Here is a 22,132-nt window from a genome sequence, read left to right as displayed (position 1 = left end):
GGAAATTGATGACATCGCTTTGAATGCTGCATATTGAACACAAAACCAGTCCGGAGTTCAAGTAAGTTTAAATAACATTGAAGTGCCCATGTAACAGATGAGTTCTCGTCCGAAACCCTGATACTCCGAAAGAGATTGTCCAGTTTGTACACGAAGTGCGTCCAGTTTTTGCCGTGACCCTCTCTACATTTTCGCACATGCTATGCGGGTGAAATGATGATACCATGCCAAGTGTCAACATTTTCATAGTTCATTTTATAGTGATTTTCAATTTCACGGTCATTTAGCTGTCTAAATAATTAGGTAACTGACTGAAAAACAAAAAATGATGTCAGAACATGTTGGAAATTGATGACATCGCTTTGAATGCTGCATATTGAACACAAAAGCAGTCCGAAGTTCAAAGAAGTTTAATTAACATTGAAGTGCCCGTGTAACAGATGAGTTCTTGTCCGAAACCCTGATACTCCGAAAGAGATTGTCCAGTTTGTACACGAAGTGTATCCAGTTTTTGCCGTGACCCTCTCTACTCTTTTGCACATGCTATGCGGGTGAAATGATGATACCATGCCAAGTTTCAACATTTTCACAGTTCATTTTGTAGTGATTTTCAATTTCACGGTCATTTAGCTCTCTAAACAATTAGGTAAATGACTGAAAAACAACAAATGATGTCAGAACATGTTGGAAATTGATGACGTCTCTTTGAATGCTGCATACTGAACACAAAAGAAATCCGGAGTTCAAATAAGTTTAAAAAACATTGAAGTGCCCGTGTAACAGATGAGTTCTCGTCCGAAACCCTGATACTCCGAAAGAGATTGTCCAGTTTGTACACGAAGTGCATCCAGTTTTTGCCGTGACCCTCTCTACTCTTTCGCACATGCTATGCGGGTGAAATGATGATACCATGCCAAGTGTCAACATTTTCATAGTTCATTTTATAGTGATTTTCAATTTCACGGTCATTTACCTCTCTAAACAATTAGGTAAATGACTGAAAACAACAAATGATGTCAGAACATGTTGGAAATTGATGACATCGCTTTGAATGCTGCATATTGAACACAAAAGCAGTCCGGAGTTCAAGTAAGTTTAAATAACATTGAAGTGCCCATGTAACAGATGAGTTCTCGTCCGAAACCCTGATACTCCGAAAGAGATTGTCCAGTTTGTACACGAAGTGCGTCCAGTTTTTGCCGTGACCCTCTCTACATTTTCGCACATGCTATGCGGGTGAAATGATGATACCATGCCAAGTGTCAACATTTTCATAGTTCATTTTATAGTGATTTTCAATTTCACGGTCATTTAGCTGTCTAAACAATTAGGTAACTGACTGAAAAACAAAAAATGATGTCAGAACATGTTGGAAATTGATGACATCGCTTTGAATGCTGCATATTGAACACAAAAGCAGTCCGAAGTTCAAAGAAGTTTAAATAACATTGAAGTGCCCGTGTAACAGATGAGTTCTTGTCCGAAACCCTGATACTCCGAAAGAGATTGTCCAGTTTGTACACGAAGTGTATCCAGTTTTTGCCGTGACCCTCTCTACTCTTTTGCACATGCTATGCGGGTGAAATGATGATACCATGCCAAGTTTCAACATTTTCACAGTTCATTTTGTAGTGATTTTCAATTTCACGGTCATTTAGCTCTCTAAACAATTAGGTAAATGACTGAAAAACAACAAATGATGTCAGAACATGTTGGAAATTGATGACGTCTCTTTGAATGCTGCATACTGAACACAAAAGAAATCCGGAGTTCAAATAAGTTTAAAAAACATTGAAGTGCCCGTGTAACAGATGAGTTCTCGTCCGAAACCTTGATACTCCGAAAGAGATTGTCCAGTTTGTACACGAAGTGCGTCCAGTTTTTGCCATGACCCTCTCTACTCTTTTGCACATGCTATGCCGGTGAAATGATGATACCATGCCAAGTTTCAACATTTTCATCGTTCATTTTGTAGTGATTTTCAATTTCACGATCATTTAGCTCTCTAAAGAATTTGGTAAATGACTAAAAAACAACAAATGATGTCAGAACATGTTGGAAATTGATGACGTCACTTTGAATGTTGCATACTGAACACAAAAGAAGTCCGGAGTTCAAGTAAGTTTAAAAAACATTGAAGTGCCCGTGTAACAAATGAGTTCTCGTCCGAAACCCTTCTCCGAAAGAGATTGTCCAGTTTGTACACGAAGTGCATCCATATTTTGCCGTGACCCTCTCTGCTCTTTTGTACATGCTATGTAGGTGAAATGATGATACCATGCCAAGTTTCAACATTTTCACAGTTTATTTTGTTGTGATTTTCAATTTCACGGTCATTTAGCTCTCTAAACAATTAGGTAAATGACTGAAAAACAACAAATGATGTCAGAACATGTTGGAAATTGATGACGTCTCTTTGAATGCTGCATACTGAACACAAAAGAAATCCGGAGTTCAAATAAGTTTAAAAAACATGGAAGTGCCCATGTAACAGATGAGTTCTCGTCCAAAACCTTGATACTCCGAAAGAGATTGTCCAGTTTGTACACGAAGTGCGTGCAGTTTTTGCCGTGACCCTCTATACTCTTTCGCACATGCTATGCGGGTGAAATGATGATACCATGCCAAGTTTCAACATTTTCACAGTTCATTTTGTAGTTATTTTCAATTTCACGGTCATTTAGCTCTCTAAACAATTAGGTAAATGACTGAAAAACTACAAATGATGTTAGAACATGTTGGAAATTGATGACATCGCTTTGAATGCTGCATTCTGAACACAAAAGAAGTCCAGAGTTCAAATAAGTTTAAAAAACATTGAAGTACCCGTGTAACAGATGAGTTCTCGTCCAAAACCCTGATACTCCGAAAGAGATTGTCCAGTTTGTACATGAAGTGTGTCCAGTTTTTGCCGTGACCCTCTCTACTCTTTCGCACATGCTATGCGGGTGAAATGATGATACCATGCCAAGTGTCAACATTTTCATAGTTCATTTTATAGTGGTTTTCAATTTCACGGTCATTTAGCTCTCTAAACAATTAGGTAAATGACCGAAAAACAACAAATGATGTCAGAACATGATGGAAATTGATGACATCTCTTTGAATGCTGCATATTGAACACAAAAGTAGTCCAGAGTTTAAATAAGTTTAAATAACATTGAAGTGCCCGTGTAATAGATGAGTTCTCGTCCGAAACCCTGATACTCCGAAAGAGATTGTCCAGTTTGTACACGAAGTGCGTCCAGTTTTTGCTGTGACCCTCTCTACTCTTTCTCACATGCTATGCGGGTGAAATGATGATACCATGCCAAGTTCCAACATTTTCACAGTTTATTTTGTAGTGATTTTCAATTTCACGGTCATTTAGCTCTGTAAACAATTAGGTAAATGACTGAAAAACAACAAATGATGTCAGAACATGTTGGAAATTGATGATATCGCTTTTAATCCTGCTTATTGAACACAAAAGAAGTCCGGAGTTCAAATAAGTTTAAATAACATTGAAGTGCCCGTGTAACAGATGAGCTCTCGTCCGAAACCCTGATACTCCGAAAGAGATTCTCTAGTTTGTTCACGAAGTGCGTCCAGTTTTTGCCGTGACCCTCTCTACTCTTTCGCACATGCTATGCGGGTGAAATGATGATACCATGCCAAGTTTCAAAATTTTCACAGTTCATTTTGTAGTGATTTTCAATTTCATGGTCATTTAGCTCTCTAAACAATTAGGTAAATGACTGAAAAACAACAAATGATGTCAGAACATGTTGGAAATTGATGACGTCATTTTGAATGCTGCATAGTGAACACAAAAGAAGTCCCGAGTTCAAATAAGTTTAAAAAACATTGAAGTGCCCGTGTAACAGATGAGTTCTCATCTGAAACCCTGATACTCTGAAAGAGATTGTCTAGTTTGTACATGAAGTGCTTCCAATTTTTGCCGTGACCCTCTCTACTCTTTCGCACATGCTATGCGGGTGAAATGATGATACCATGCCAAGTGTCAACATTTTCATAGTTCATTTTATAGTGATTTTCAATTTCACGGTCATTTAGCTCTCTAAACAATTAGGTAAATGACTGAAAAACTACAAATGATGTCAGAACATGTTGGAAATTAATGACGTCGCTTTGAATGCTGCATACTGAACACAAAAGAAGTCCAGAGTTCAATTAAGTTTAAAAAAATTGAAGTGCCCGTGTAACAGATGAGTTCTCGTCCGAAACCCTGATACTCCGAAAGAGATTCTCCAGTTTGTTCACGAAGTGCGTCTAGTTTTTGCCGTGACCCTCTCTACTCTTTCGCACATGCTATGCGGGTGAAATGTTGATACCATGCCAAGTTTCAACATTTTCACAGTTCATTTTATAGTGATTTTCAATTTCATTGTTATTTAGCTCTCTAAACAATTACGTAAATGACTGAAAAACAACAAATGATGTCAGAACATGTTGGAAATTGATGACGTCGTTTTGAATGCTGCATACTGAACACAAAAGAAGTCCCGAGTTGAAATAAGTTTAAAAAACATTGAAGTGCCCGTGTAACAGATGAGTTCTCATCCGAAACCTTGATACTCTGAAAGAGATTGTCCAGTTTGTACACGAAGTGTGTCCAGTTTTTGCCGTGACCCTCTCTGCTCTTTTGCACATGCTATGCGGGTGAAATGATGATACCATGCCAAGTTTCAACATTTTCATAGTTCATTTTGTAGTGATTTTCAATTTCACGGTCATTTAGCTCTCTAAACAATTAGGTAAATGACTGAAAAACTACAAATGATGTCAGAACATGTCGGCAATTGATGACGTCGCTTTGAATGCTGCATACTGAACACAAAAGAAGTCCAGAGTTCAGTTAAGTTTAAAAAACATTGAAGTTCCCGTGTAACAAATGAGTTCTCGTCCGAAACCCTGATACTCCGAAAGAGATTGTCCAGTTTGTACACGAAGTGTGTCCAGTTTTTGCCGTGACCCTCTCTACTCTTTCGCACATGCTATGCGGGTGAAATGATGATACCATGCCAAGTGTCAACATTTTCATAGTTCATTTTATAGTGGTTTTCAATTTCACGGTCATTTAGCTCTCTAAACAATTAGGTAAATGACCGAAAAACAACAAATGATGTCAGAACATGATGTAAATTGATGACATCACTTTGAATGCTGCATATTGAACACAAAAGTAGTCCGGAGTTTAAATAACATTGAAGTGCCCGTGTAATAGATGAGTTCTCGTCCGAAACCCTGATACTCCGAAAGAGATTGTCCAGTTTGTACACGAAGTGCGTCCAGTTTTTGCCGTGACCCTCTCTACTCTTTCGCACATGCTATGCGGGTGAAATGTTGATACCATGCCAAGTTTCAACATTTTCACAGTTCATTTTGTAGTGATTTTCAATTTCATTGTTATTTAGCTCTCTAAACAATTACGTAAATGACTGAAAAACAACAAATGATGTCAGAACATGTTGGAAATTGATGACGTCGTTTTGAATGCTGCATACTGAACACAAAAGAAGTCCCGAGTTGAAATAAGTTTAAAAAACATTGAAGTGCCCGTGTAACAGATGAGTTCTCATCCGAAACCTTGATACTCTGAAAGAGATTGTCTAGTTTGTACACGAAGTGTGTCCAGTTTTTGCCGTGACCCTCTCTGCTCTTTTGCACATGCTATGCGGGTGAAATGATGATACCATGCCAAGTTTCAACATTTTCACAGTTCATTTTGTAGTGATTTTCAATTTCACGGTCATTTAGCTCTCTAAACAATTAGGTAAATGACTGAAAAACTACAAATGATGTCAGAACATGTCGGCAATTGATGACGTCGCTTTGAATGCTGCATACTGAACACAAAAGAAGTCCAGAGTTCAGTTAAGTTTAAAAAACATTGAAGTTCCCGTGTAACAAATGAGTTCTCGTCCGAAACCCTGATACTCCGAAAGAGATTGTCCAGTTTGTACACGAAGTGTGTCCAGTTTTTGCCGTGACCCTCTCTACTCTTTCGCACATGCTATGCGGGTGAAATGATGATACCATGCCAAGTGTCAACATTTTCATAGTTCATTTTATAGTGGTTTTCAATTTCACGGTCATTTAGCTCTCTAAACAATTAGGTAAATGACCGAAAAACAACAAATGATGTCAGAACATGATGTAAATTGATGACATCACTTTGAATGCTGCATATTGAACACAAAAGTAGTCCGGAGTTTAAATAACATTGAAGTGCCCGTGTAATAGATGAGTTCTCGTCCGAAACCCTGATACTCCGAAAGAGATTGTCCAGTTTGTACACGAAGTGCGTCCAGTTTTTGCTGTGACCCTCTCTACTCTTTCTCACATGCTATGCGGGTGAAATGATGATACCATGCCAAGTTCCAACATTTTCACAGTTTATTTTGTAGTGATTTTCAATTTCACGGTAATTTAGCTCTGTAAACAATTAGGTAAATGACTGAAAAACAACAAATGATGTCAGAACATGTTGGAAATTGATGACATCGCTTTGAATCCTGCTTATTGAACACAAAAGAAGTCCGGAGTTCAAATAAGTTTAAATAACATTGAAGTGCCCGTGTAACAGATGAGCTCTCGTCCGAAACCCTGATACTCCGAAAGAGATTCTCTAGTTTGTTCACGAAGTGCGTCCAGTTTTTGCCGTGACCCTCTCTACTCTTTCGCACATGCTATGCGGGTGAAATGATGATACCATGCCAAGTTTCAAAATTTTCACAGTTCATTTTGTAGTGATTTTCAATTTCATGGTCATTTACCTCTCTAAACAATTAGGTAAATGACTGAAAAACAACAAATGATGTCAGAACATGTTGGAAATTGATGACGTCATTTTGAATGCTGCATAGTGAACACAAAAGAAGTCCCGAGTTCAAATAAGTTTAAAAAACATTGAAGTGCCCGTGTAACAGATGAGTTCTCATCTGAAACCCTGATACTCTGAAAGAGATTGTCTAGTTTGTACACGAAGTGCTTCCAATTTTTGCCGTGACCCTCTCTACTCTTTCGCACATGCTATGCGGGTGAAATGATGATACCATGCCAAGTGTCAACATTTTCATAGTTCATTTTATAGTGATTTTCAATTTCACGGTCATTTAGCTCTCTAAACAATTAGGTAAATGACTGAAAAACTACAAATGATGTCAGAACATGTTGGAAATTAATGACGTCGCTTTGAATGCTGCATACTGAACACAAAAGAAGTCCAGAGTTCAATTAAGTTTAAAAAAATTGAAGTGCCCGTGTAACAGATGAGTTCTCGTCCGAAACCCTGATACTCCGAAAGAGATTCTCCAGTTTGTTCACGAAGTGCGTCCAGTTCTTGCCGTGACCCTCTCTACTCTTTCGCACATGCTATGCGGGTGAAATGTTGATACCATGCCAAGTTTCAACATTTTCACAGTTCATTTTGTAGTGATTTTCAATTTCATTGTTATTTAGCTCCCTAAACAATTAGGTAAATGACTGAAAAACAACAAATGATGTCAGAACATGTTGGAAATTGATGACGTCGTTTTGAATGCTGCATACTGAACACAAAAGAAGTCCCGAGTTGAAATAAGTTTAAAAAACATTGAAGTGCCCGTGTAACAGATGAGTTCTCATCCGAAACCCTGATACTCTGAAAGAGATTGTCCAGTTTGTACACGAAGTGTGTCCAGTTTTTGCCGTGACCCTCTCTGATCTTTTGCACATGCTATGCGGGTGAAATGATGATACCATGCCAAGTTTCAACATTTTCACAGTTCATTTTGTAGTGATTTTCAATTTCACGGTCATTTAGCTCTCTAAACAATTAGGTAGATGACTGAAAAACTACAAATGATGTCAGAACATGTCGGAAATTGATGACGTCGCTTTGAATGCTGCATACTGAACACAAAAGAAGTCCAGAGTTCAGTTAAGTTTAAGAAACATTGAAGTTCCCGTGTAACAGATGAGTTCTCGTCCGAAACCCTGATACTCCGAAAGAGATTGTCCAGTTTGTCCACGAAGTGCGTCCAGTTTTTGCCATAACCCTCTCTACTCTTTCGCACATGCTATCTGGGTGAAATGATGATACCATGCCAAGTTTCAACATTTTCACAGTTTATTTTGTAGTGATTTTCAATTTCGCGGTCATTTAGCTCTCTAAACAATTAGGTAAATGACTGAAAAACAACAAATGATGTTAGAACATGTTGGAAATTGATGACATCGCTTTGAATGCTGCATAGTGAACACAAAAGAAGTCCGGAGTTCAAATAAGTTTAAATAACATTGAAGTGCCCGTGTAAGAGATGAGTTCTCGTCCGAAACCCTTATACTCCGAAAGAGATTGTCCAGTTTGTACACGAAGTGCGTCCAGTTTTTGCCGTGACCCTCTCTACTCTTTTGCACATGCTATGCGGGTGAAATGATGATACCATGCCAAGTGTCAACATTTTCATAGTTCATTTTATAGTGATTTTCAATTTCACGGTCATTTAGCTCTCTAAACAATTAGGTAACTGACTGAAAAACAAAAAATGATGTCAGAACATGTTGGAAATTGATGACATCGCTTTGAATGCTGCATATTTAACACAAAAGCAGTCCGGAGTTCAAATAAGTTTAAATAACATTGAAGTGCCCGTGTAATAGATGAGTTCTCGTCCGAAACCCTGATACTCCGAAAGAGATTGTCCAGTTTGTACACGAAGTGCGTCCAGTTTTTGCTGTGACCCTCTCTACTCTTTCTCACATGCTATGCGGGTGAAATGATGATACCATGCCAAGTTCCAACATTTTCACAGTTTATTTTGTAGTGATTTTCAATTTCACGGTAATTTAGCTCTGTAAACAATTAGGTAAATGACTGAAAAACAACAAATGATGTCAGAACATGTTGGAAATTGATGACATCGCTTTGAATCCTGCTTATTGAACACAAAAGAAGTCCGGAGTTCAAATAAGTTTAAATAACATTGAAGTGCCCGTGTAACAGATGAGCTCTCGTCCGAAACCCTGATACTCCGAAAGAGATTCTCTAGTTTGTTCACGAAGTGCGTCCAGTTTTTGCCGTGACCCTCTCTACTCTTTCGCACATGCTATGCGGGTGAAATGATGATACCATGCCAAGTTTCAAAATTTTCACAGTTCATTTTGTAGTGATTTTCAATTTCATGGTCATTTACCTCTCTAAACAATTAGGTAAATGACTGAAAAACAACAAATGATGTCAGAACATGTTGGAAATTGATGACGTCATTTTGAATGCTGCATAGTGAACACAAAAGAAGTCCCGAGTTCAAATAAGTTTAAAAAACATTGAAGTGCCCGTGTAACAGATGAGTTCTCATCTGAAACCCTGATACTCTGAAAGAGATTGTCTAGTTTGTACACGAAGTGCTTCCAATTTTTGCCGTGACCCTCTCTACTCTTTCGCACATGCTATGCGGGTGAAATGATGATACCATGCCAAGTGTCAACATTTTCATAGTTCATTTTATAGTGATTTTCAATTTCACGGTCATTTAGCTCTCTAAACAATTAGGTAAATGACTGAAAAACTACAAATGATGTCAGAACATGTTGGAAATTAATGACGTCGCTTTGAATGCTGCATACTGAACACAAAAGAAGTCCAGAGTTCAATTAAGTTTAAAAAAATTGAAGTGCCCGTGTAACAGATGAGTTCTCGTCCGAAACCCTGATACTCCGAAAGAGATTCTCCAGTTTGTTCACGAAGTGCGTCCAGTTTTTGCCGTGACCCTCTCTACTCTTTCGCACATGCTATGCGGGTGAAATGTTGATACCATGCCAAGTTTCAACATTTTCACAGTTCATTTTGTAGTGATTTTCAATTTCATTGTTATTTAGCTCCCTAAACAATTAGGTAAATGACTGAAAAACAACAAATGATGTCAGAACATGTTGGAAATTGATGACGTCGTTTTGAATGCTGCATACTGAACACAAAAGAAGTCCCGAGTTGAAATAAGTTTAAAAAACATTGAAGTGCCCGTGTAACAGATGAGTTCTCATCCGAAACCCTGATACTCTGAAAGAGATTGTCCAGTTTGTACACGAAGTGTGTCCAGTTTTTGCCGTGACCCTCTCTGATCTTTTGCACATGCTATGCGGGTGAAATGATGATACCATGCCAAGTTTCAACATTTTCACAGTTCATTTTGTAGTGATTTTCAATTTCACGGTCATTTAGCTCTCTAAACAATTAGGTAGATGACTGAAAAACTACAAATGATGTCAGAACATGTCGGAAATTGATGACATCGCTTTGAATGCTGCATACTGAACACAAAAGAAGTCCAGAGTTCAGTTAAGTTTAAGAAACATTGAAGTTCCCGTGTAACAGATGAGTTCTCGTCCGAAACCCTGATACTCCGAAAGAGATTGTCCAGTTTGTCCACGAAGTGCGTCCAGTTTTTGCCATAACCCTCTCTACTCTTTCGCACATGCTATCTGGGTGAAATGATGATACCATGCCAAGTTTCAACATTTTCACAGTTTATTTTGTAGTGATTTTCAATTTCGCGGTCATTTAGCTCTCTAAACAATTAGGTAAATGACTGAAAAACAACAAATGATGTTAGAACATGTTGGAAATTGATGACATCGCTTTGAATGCTGCATAGTGAACACAAAAGAAGTCCGGAGTTCAAATAAGTTTAAATAACATTGAAGTGCCCGTGTAAGAGATGAGTTCTCGTCCGAAACCCTTATACTCCGAAAGAGATTGTCCAGTTTGTACACGAAGTGCGTCCAGTTTTTGCCGTGACCCTCTCTACTCTTTTGCACATGCTATGCGGGTGAAATGATGATACCATGCCAAGTGTCAACATTTTCATAGTTCATTTTATAGTGATTTTCAATTTCACGGTCATTTAGCTCTCTAAACAATTAGGTAACTGACTGAAAAACAAAAAATGATGTCAGAACATGTTGGAAATTGATGACATCGCTTTGAATGCTGCATATTTAACACAAAAGCAGTCCGGAGTTCAAATAAGTTTAAATAACATTGAAGTGCCCGTGTAATAGATGAGTTCTCGTCCGAAACCCTGATACTCCGAAAGAGATTGTCCAGTTTGTACACGAAGTGCGTCCAGTTTTTGCTGTGACCCTCTCTACTCTTTCTCACATGCTATGCGGGTGAAATGATGATACCATGCCAAGTTCCAACATTTTCACAGTTTATTTTGTAGTGATTTTCAATTTCACGGTAATTTAGCTCTGTAAACAATTAGGTAAATGACTGAAAAACAACAAATGATGTCAGAACATGTTGGAAATTGATGACATCGCTTTGAATCCTGCTTATTGAACACAAAAGAAGTCCGGAGTTCAAATAAGTTTAAATAACATTGAAGTGCCCGTGTAACAGATGAGCTCTCGTCCGAAACCCTGATACTCCGAAAGAGATTCTCTAGTTTGTTCACGAAGTGCGTCCAGTTTTTGCCGTGACCCTCTCTACTCTTTCGCACATGCTATGCGGGTGAAATGATGATACCATGCCAAGTTTCAAAATTTTCACAGTTCATTTTGTAGTGATTTTCAATTTCATGGTCATTTACCTCTCTAAACAATTAGGTAAATGACTGAAAAACAACAAATGATGTCAGAACATGTTGGAAATTGATGACGTCATTTTGAATGCTGCATAGTGAACACAAAAGAAGTCCCGAGTTCAAATAAGTTTAAAAAACATTGAAGTGCCCGTGTAACAGATGAGTTCTCATCTGAAACCCTGATACTCTGAAAGAGATTGTCTAGTTTGTACACGAAGTGCTTCCAATTTTTGCCGTGACCCTCTCTACTCTTTCGCACATGCTATGCGGGTGAAATGATGATACCATGCCAAGTGTCAACATTTTCATAGTTCATTTTATAGTGATTTTCAATTTCACGGTCATTTAGCTCTCTAAACAATTAGGTAAATGACTAAAAAACTACAAATGATGTCAGAACATGTTGGAAATTAATGACGTCGCTTTGAATGCTGCATACTGAACACAAAAGAAGTCCAGAGTTCAATTAAGTTTAAAAAAATTGAAGTGCCCGTGTAACAGATGAGTTCTCGTCCGAAACCCTGATACTCCGAAAGAGATTCTCCAGTTTGTTCACGAAGTGCGTCCAGTTTTTGCCGTGACCCTCTCTACTCTTTCGCACATGCTATGCGGGTGAAATGTTGATACCATGCCAAGTTTCAACATTTTCACAGTTCATTTTGTAGTGATTTTCAATTTCATTGTTATTTAGCTCCCTAAACAATTAGGTAAATGACTGAAAAACAACAAATGATGTCAGAACATGTTGGAAATTGATGACGTCGTTTTGAATGCTGCATACTGAACACAAAAGAAGTCCCGAGTTGAAATAACTTTAAAAAACATTGAAGTGCCCGTGTAACAGATGAGTTCTCATCCGAAACCCTGATACTCTGAAAGAGATTGTCCAGTTTGTACACGAAGTGTGTCCAGTTTTTGCCGTGACCCTCTCTGATCTTTTGCACATGCTATGCGGGTGAAATGATGATACCATGCCAAGTTTCAACATTTTCACAGTTCATTTTGTAGTGATTTTCAATTTCACGGTCATTTAGCTCTCTAAACAATTAGGTAAATGACTGAAAAACTACAAATGATGTCAGAACATGTCGGAAATTGATGACGTCGCTTTGAATGCTGCATACTGAACACAAAAGAAGTCCAGAGTTCAGTTAAGTTTAAAAAACATTGAAGTTCCCGTGTAACAGATGAGTTCTCGTCCGAAACCCTGATACTCCGAAAGAGATTGTCCAGTTTGTCCACGAAGTGCGTCCAGTTTTTGCCATAACCCTCTCTACTCTTTCGCACATGCTATCTGGGTGAAATGATGATACCATGCCAAGTTTCAACATTTTCACAGTTTATTTTGTAGTGATTTTCAATTTCGCGGTCATTTAGCTCTCTAAACAATTAGGTAAATGACTGAAAAACAACAAATGATGTTAGAACATGTTGGAAATTGATGACATCGCTTTGAATGCTGCATAGTGAACACAAAAGAAGTCCGGAGTTCAAATAAGTTTAAATAACATTGAAGTGCCCGTGTAAGAGATGAGTTCTCGTCCGAAACCCTGATACTCCGAAAGAGATTGTCCAGTTTGTACACGAAGTGCGTCCAGTTTTTGCCGTGACCCTCTCTACTCTTTTGCACATGCTATGCGGGTGAAATGATGATACCATGCCAAGTGTCAACATTTTCATAGTTCATTTTATAGTGATTTTCAATTTCACGGTCATTTAGCTCTCTAAACAATTAGGTAACTGACTGAAAAACAAAAAATGATGTCAGAACATGTTGGAAATTGATGACATCGCTTTGAATGCTGCATATTGAACACAAAAGCAGTCCGGAGTTCAAATAAGTTTAAATAACATTGAAGTGCCCGTGTAAGAGATGAGTTCTCGTCCGAAACCCTGATACTCCGAAAGAGATTGTCCAGTTTGTACACGAAGTGCGTCCAGTTTTTGCCGTGACCCTCTCTACTCTTTTGCACATGCTATGCGGGTGAAATGATGATACCATGCCAAGTGTCAACATTTTCATAGTTCATTTTATAGTGATTTTCAATTTCACGGTCATTTAGCTCTCTAAACAATTAGGTAACTGACTGAAAAACAACAAATGATGTCAGAACATGTTGGAAATTGATGACGTCGCTTTGAATGCTGCATATTGAACACAAAAGCAGTCCGGAGTTCAAATAAGTTTAAATAACATTGAAGTGCCCGTGTAACAGATGAGTTCTCGTCCGAAACCCTGATACTCCGAAAGAGATTGTCCAGTTTGTACACGAAGTGTATCCAGTTTTTGCCGTGACCCTCTCTACTCTTTTGCACATGCTATGCGGGTGAAATGATGATACCATGCCAAGTTTCAACATTTTCACAGTTCATTTTGTAGTGATATTCAATTTCACGGTCATTTAGCTCTCTAAACAATTAGGTAAATGACTGAAAAACAACAAATGATGTCAGAACATGTTGGAAATTGATGACGTCTCTTTGAATGTTGCATACTGAACACAAAAGAAATCCGGAGTTCAAATAAGTTTAAATAACATTGAAGTGCCCGTGTAACAGATGAGCTCTCGTCCGAAACCCTGATACTCCGAAAGAGATTCTCTAGTTTGTTCACGAAGTGCGTCCAGTTTTTGCCGTGACCCTCTCTACTCTTTCGCACATGCTATGCGGGTGAAATGATGATACCATGCCAAGTTTCAACATTTTCACAGTTCATTTTGTAGTGATTTTCAATTTCACGGTCATTTAGCTCTCTAAACAATTAGGTAAATGACTGAAAAACTACAAATGATGTTAGAACATGTTGGAAATTGATGACATCGCTTTGAATGCTGCATTCTGAACACAAAAGAAGTCCAGAGTTCAAATAAGTTTAAAAAACATTGATGTACCCGTGTAACAGATGAGTTCTCGTCCGAAACCCTGATACTCCGAAAGAGATTGTCCAGTTTGTACACGAAGTGCGTCCAGTTTTTGCCGTGACCCTCTCTACTCTTTCGCACATGCTATGCGGGTGAAATGATGATACCATGCCAAGTGTCAACATTTTCATAGTTCATTTCATAGTGATTTTCAATTTCACGGTCATTTAGCTCTCTAAACAATTAGGTAAATGACTGAAAACAACAAATGATGTCAGAACATGTTGGAAATTGATGACGTTGCTTTGAATGCTGCATACTAAACACAAAAGAAATCCGGAGTTCAAATAAGTTTAAATAACATTGAAGTGCCCGTGTAACAGATGAGCTCTCGTCCGAAACCCTGATACTCCGAAAGAGATTCTCTAGTTTGTTCACGAAGTGCGTCCAGTTTTTGCCGTGACCCTCTCTACTCTTTCGCACATGCTATGCGGGTGAAATGATGATACCATGCCAAGTTTCAACATTTTCACAGTTCATTTTGTAGTGATTTTCAATTTCACGGTCATTTAGCTCTCTAAACAATTAGGTAAATGACTGAAAAACTACAAATGATGTTAGAACATGTTGGAAATTGATGACATCGCTTTGAATGCTGCATTCTGAACACAAAAGAAGTCCAGAGTTCAAATATGTTTAAAAAACATTGATGTACCCATGTAACAGATGAGTTCTCGTCCGAAACCCTGATACTCCGAAAGAGATTGTCCAGTTTGTACACGAAGTGCGTCCAGTTTTTGCCGTGACCCTCTCTACTCTTTCGCACATGCTATGCGGGTGAAATGATGATACCATGCCAAGTGTCAACATTTTCATAGTTCATTTTATAGTGGTTTTCAATTTCACGGTCATTTAGCTCTCTAAACAATTAGGTAAATGACCGAAAAACAACAAATGATGTCAGAACATGATGGAAATTGATGACCTCACTTTGAATGCTGCATATTGAACACAAAAGTAGTCCAGAGTTTAAATAAGTTTAAATAACATTGAAGTGCCCGTGTAATAGATGAGTTCTCGTCCGAAACCCTGATACTCCGAAAGAGATTGTCCAGTTTGTACACGAAGTGCGTCCAGTTTTTGCCATGACCCTCTCTACTCTTTCTCACATGCTATGCGGGTGAAATGATGATACCATGCCAAGTTCCAACATTTTCACAGTTTATTTTGTAGTGATTTTCAATTTCACGGTAATTTAGCTCTGTAAACAATTAGGTCAATGACTGAAAAACAACAAATGATGTCAGAACATGTTGGAAATTGATGACATCGCTTTGAATCCTGCTTATTGAACAAAAAAGAAGTCCGGAGTTCAAATAAGTTTAAATAACATTGAAGTGCCCGTGTAACAGATGAGTTCTCGTCCGAAACCCTGATACTCCGAAAGAGATTCTCTAGTTTGTTCACGAAGTGCGTCCAGTTTTTGCCGTGACTCTCTCTACTCTTTCGCACATGCTATGCGGGTGAAATGATGATACCATGCCAAGTTTCAAAATTTTCACAGTTCATTTTGTAGTGATTTTCAATTTCATTGTTATTTAGCTCTCTAAACAATTAGGTAAATGACTGAAAAACAACAAATGATGTCAGAACATGTTGGAAATTGATGACGTCGTTTTGAATGCTGCATACTGAACACAAAAGAAGTCCCGAGTTGAAATAAGTTTAAAAAACATTGAAGTGCCCGTGTAACAGATGAGTTCTCATCCGAAACCCTGATACTCTGAAAGAGATTGTCCAGTTTGTACACGAAGTGCGTCCAGTTTTTGCCGTGACCCTCTCTACTCTTTTGCACATGCTGTGCGGGTGAAATGATGATACCATGCCAAGTTTCATCATTTTCATAGTTCATTTTGTAGTGATTTTCAATTTCACGGTCATTTAGCTCTCTAAACAATTAGGTAAATGACTGAAAAACTACAAATGATGTCAGAACATGTTGGAAATTGATGACGTCGCTTTGAATGCTGCATACTGAACACAAAAGAAGTCCAGACTTCAGTTAAGTTTAAAAAACATTGAAGTTCCCGTGTAACAGATGAGTTCTCGTCCGAATCCCTGATACTCCGAAAGAGATTGTCCAGTTTGTACACGAAGTGCGTCCAGTTTTTGCCATGACCCTCTCTACTCTTTCGCACATGCTATGTGGGTGAAATGATGATACCATGCCAAGTTTCAACATTTTCACAGTTTATTTTGTAGTGATTTTCAATTTCACGGTCATTTAGCTCTCTAAACAATTAGGTAAATGACTGAAAAACAACAAATGATGTTAGAACATGTTGGAAATTGATGACATCGCTTTGAATGCTGCATAGTGAACACAAAAGAAGTCCGGAGTTCAAATAAGTTTAAATAACATTGAAGTGCCCGTGTAACAGATGAGTTCTCGTCCGAAACCCTGATACTCCGAAAGAGATTGTCCAGTTTGTACACGAAGTTCATCCAGTTTTTGCCGTGACCCTCTCTACTCTTTCGCACATGCTATGCGGGTGAAATGATGATACCATGCCAAGTTTCAAAATTTTCACAGTTCATTTTGTAGTTATTTTCAATTTCATTGTCATTCAGCTCTCTAAACAATTAGGTAAATGACTGAAAAACAACAAATGGTGTCAGAACATGTTGGAAATTGATGACCTCGCTTTGAATGCTGCATACTGAACACAAAAGAAGTCCGGAGTTCAAATAAGTTTAAAAAACATTGAAGTGCCCGTGTAACAGATGAGTTCTCGTCCGAAACCCTGATACTCTGAAAGAGATTGTCCAGTTTGTACACGAAGTGCGTCCAGTTTTTGCCGTGACCCTCTCTACTCTTTCCCACATGCTATGCGGGTGAAATGATGATACCATGCGAAGTTTCAACATTTTCACAGTTCATTTTGTAGTGATTTTCAATTTCACGGTCATTTAGCTCTCCAAACAATCAGGTAAATGACTTAAAAACTACAAATGATGTCAGAACATGTTGGAAATTGATGACGTCGCTTTGAATGCTGCATACTGAACACAGAAGAAGTCCAGAGTTCAAATAAGTTTAAAAAACATTGAAGTGCCCGTGTAACAGATGAGTTCTCGTCCGAAACCCTGATACTCCAAAAGAGATTGTCCAGTTTGTACACGAAGTGCATCCAGTTTCTGCCATGACCCTCTCTACTCTTTCGCACATGCTATGCGGGTGAAATGATGATACCATGCCAAGTGTCAACATTTTCATAGTTCATTTCATAGTGATTTTCAATTTCACGGTCATTTAGCTCTCTAAACAATTAGGTAAATGACTGAAAACAACAAATGATGTCAGAACATGTTGGAAATTGATGACGTTGCTTTGAATGCTGCATACTAAACACAAAAGAAGTCCAGAGTTCAAATAAGTTTAAAAAACATTGAACTTACCGTGTAACAGATGAGTTCTCGTCCGGCACCCTGATACTCCAAAAGAGATTGTCCAGTTTGTACACGAAGTGCGTGCAGTTTTTGCCTTGACCCTCTGTACTCTTTCGCACATGCTATGCGGGTGAAATGATGATACCATGCCAAGTTTCAACATTTTCACAGTTCATTTTGTAGTGATTTTCAATTTCACGGTAATTTAGCTCTTTAAACAATTAGGTAAATGACTGAAAAACAACAAATGATGTCAGACAATGATGGAAATTGATGACATCGCTTTGAATGCTGCATACTGAACACAAAAGAAGTCCGGAGTTCAAATAAGTTTAAAAAACATTGACGTGCCCTTGTAACAGATAAGTTCTCGTCCGAAACCCTGATACTCCGAAAGAGATTGTCCAGTTTGTACACAAAGTGCGTCCAGTTTTTGCCGTGACCCTCTCTACTCTTTCGCACATGCTATGCGAGTGAAATGATGATACCATGCCAAGTTTCAACATTTTCACAGTTCATTTTGTATTGACTTTCAATTTCATGGTCATGTAGCTCTCTAAACAATTAGGTAAATGACTGAAAAACAACAAATGATGTCAGAACATGTTGGAAATTGATGGCATCGCTTTGAATGCTGCATACTGAACACAAAAGAAGTCTGGAGTTCAAATAAGTTTGAAAAACATTGAAGTGCCCGTGTAACAGATGAGTTCTCGTCCGAAACCCTGATACTCCGAAAGAGATTGTCCAGTTTGTACACGCAGTGCGTCCAGTTTTTGCCGTGACCCTCTCTACTCTTTCGCACATGCTATGCGGGTGAAATGATGATACCATGCCAAGTTTCAACATTTTCACAGTTCATTTTGTAGCGATTTTCAATTTCACGGTCATTTAGCTCTCTAAACAATTAGGTAAATGACTGAAAAACAACAAATGATGTCAGAACAAGTTGGAAATTGATGACGTAGCTTTGAATGCTGCATACTGAACAGAAGAAGAAGTCCGGAGTTCAAATAAGTTTAAAAAACATTGAAGTGCCCGTGTAACAGATGAGTTCTCGTCCGAAACCCTGATACTCCGAAAGAGATTGTCCAGTTTGTACACGAAGTGCATCCAGTTTCTGCCATGACCCTCTCTACTCTTTCGCACATGCTATGCGGGTGAAATGATGATACCATGCCAAGTGTCAACATTTTCATAGTTCATTTCATAGTGATTTTCAATTTCACGGTCATTTAGCTCTCTAAACAATTAGGTAAATGACTGAAAACAACAAATGATGTCAGAACATGTTGGAAATTGATGACGTTGCTTTGAATGCTGCATACTAAACACAAAAGAAGTCCAGAGTTCAAATAAGTTTAAAAAACATTGAACTTACCGTGTAACAGATGAGTTCTCGTCCGGCACCCTGATACTCCGAAAGAGATTGTCCAGTTTGTACACGAAGTGCATGCAGTTTTTGCCTTGACCCTCTGTACTCTTTCGCACATGCTATGCGGGTGAAATGATGATACCATGCCAAGTTTCAACATTTTCACAGTTCATTTTGTAGTGATTTTCAATTTCACGGTCATTTAGCTCTTTAAACAATTAGGTAAATGAGTGAAAAACAACAAATGATGTCAGACAATGATGGAAATTGATGACATCGCTTTGAATGCTGCATACTGAACACAAAAGAAGTCCGGAGTTCAAATAAGTTTAAAAAACATTGAAGTGCCCTTGTAACAGATGAGTTCTCGTCCGAAACCCTGATACTCCGAAAGAGATTGTCCAGTTTGTACACAAAATGCGTCCAGTTTTTGCCGTGACCCTCTCTACTCTTTCGCACATGCTATGCGAGTGAAATGATGATACCATGCCAAGTTTCAACATTTTCACAGTTCATTTTGTATTGACTTTCAATTTCATGGTCATGTAGCTCTCTAAACAATTAGGTAAATGACTGAAAAACAACAAATGATGTCAGAACATGTTGGAAATTGATGGCATCACTTTGAATGCTGCATACTGAACACAAAAGAAGTCTAGAGTTCAAATAAGTTTAAAAAACATTGAAGTGCCCGTGTAACAGATGAGTTCTCGTCCGAAACCCTCATACTCCGAAAGAGATTGTCCAGTTTGTACACGCAGTGCGTCCAGTTTTTTCCGTGACCCTCTCTACTCTTTCGCACATGCTATGCGGGTGAAATGATGATACCATGCCAAGTTTCAACATTTTCACAGTTCATTTTGTAGCGATTTTCAATTTCACGGTCATTTAGCTCTCTAAACAATTAGGTAAATGACTGAAAAACAACAAATGATGTTAGAACAAATTGGAAATTGATGACGTAGCTTTGAATGCTGCATACTGAACAGAAGAAGAAGTCCGGAGTTCAAATAAGTTTAAAAAACATTGAAGTGCCCGTGTAACAGATGAGTTCTCGTCCGAAACCCTGATACTCCGAAAGAGATCGTCCAGTTTGTACACGAAGTGCATCCAGTTTTTGCCGTGACCCTCTCTACTCTTTCGCGCATGCTATGCGGGTGAAATGATGATACCATGCCAAGTTTTAACATTTTCACAGTTCATTTTGTAGTGATTTTCAATTTCACGGTCATTTAGCTCTCTAAACAATTAAGTAAATGACTGAAAAACAGCAAATGATGTCAGAACATGTTGGAAATTGATGACGTTGCTTTGAATGCTGCATCCTGAACACAAGAAGAAGTCTGGAGTTCAAACAAGTTTAAAAACATTGAAGTTCCTGTGTAACTGATGAGTTCTCGTCCGAAACCCTCATACTCCGAAAGAGATTGTCCAGTTTGGACACGAAGTGCGTGCAGTTTTTGCCTTGACCCTCTGTACTCTTTCGCACATGCTATGCGGGTGAAATGATGATACCATGCCAAGTTTCAACATTTTCACAGTTCATTTTGTAGTGATTTTCAATTTCACGGTCATTTAGCTCTTTAAACAATTAGGTAAATGACTGAAAAACAACAAATGATGTCAGACAATGATGGAAATTGATGACATCGCTTTGAATGCTGCATACTGAACACAAAAGAAGTCCGGAGTTCAAATAAATTATTAAAAATAAAAAAGAGGTGCAATGCTGGTTAATTTGCTTCAAGCCTTTCGGAATAGTGTAGACTGCACTGCACATAGCTCAGTGCAATTTATGCTATTCCCAAAGGCTTGAAGCTAATCAACGTGCAGGTGAGCATTGCGCCTCTTCGTTATTGTCTCTGCACTCACGGCTTATAAACCGCTCATACTGCCTCTCTCTTGGCGAGGTGGGACTAAAAATCAGCTTACTAAGAAACTCTAGTACCGGTTCATGCCATGAACCGGTACTAAAGGTCTTCGTGGGGGCCCCAGCCTGACCACAGCCGCACTGGCCTCATTAGTACCGGTTCGTGGCATGAACCGGTACTAAAGGTTGCCCACGAACCGGTACTAATGATGTGCGCCCGCCTAGCCGTTGGAACCGGCACTAATGGTCACATTAGTGCTGGCTCAAATTCAAACCGGCACTAATGTGCTTCACATTTGACCCTTTTTCGACTGGTGCAAATAGAAGTGCTGACTTAATTAAAATTTCAAGGAAAGTGAGTATGCATATATTATACCTTCCCGCGCTAGCAGGCTCTTTTCCTCAAGTCACTTCTCCATTTTGTTCTTCTCATTTCCTATTTGTTAGCCACATTCAAACCTGTGGCTCATAAAAAACACCAATGAAGAGAATTCCAAGCAACAAAACCAAAATTTTCTCTAACTTTTATTATGCAAAACTGAAAGTAAACATGAAAATGTTAAAAAGGAAAAAACAAAATATGCATGCATGGTAACTAGGGAAATGTGCTTCCCCCAAGCTTAGGCTCTTGCGTAGCATAATCTAGTCCTTGTCCTCATCATCGTGGCCACGACGTGTGCTCAGCCACACCGGCGGGCTGCCCGATGATAGACTAGTAGGAGGTGAAGGTCTGCATGTTCTGAGAGAGTAGGTTCACGTTGGCGATAGCCTGCTAGGCGTTCATCTAGATGATTCCAATACGCTCCACCAACTCCTTGAACTCGCTCCTAGGCACATAACCGCACCATAGCCATATGGCTACTTAGGTGGCATGCCCTACTCATCTCCTCCCCAAGCACCCCAACTGTGCCCGGACCCTGCGCCATAGCTAGTGCCGACGCCCTTTGGTGCGGCATCCCACTCAGGTGTAGGCTTTGCATTGGAATTCCCTTGACATCCTGCT

The sequence above is a fragment of the Triticum urartu genome, chromosome 2A (assembly GCF_056163025.1).
Source record: "Triticum urartu cultivar PI428250 chromosome 2A, HENAU_Tu73, whole genome shotgun sequence".
In the NCBI taxonomy this organism is placed as follows: Eukaryota; Viridiplantae; Streptophyta; class Magnoliopsida; order Poales; family Poaceae; genus Triticum; species Triticum urartu.
This window is presented reverse-complemented; position numbering follows the sequence as displayed.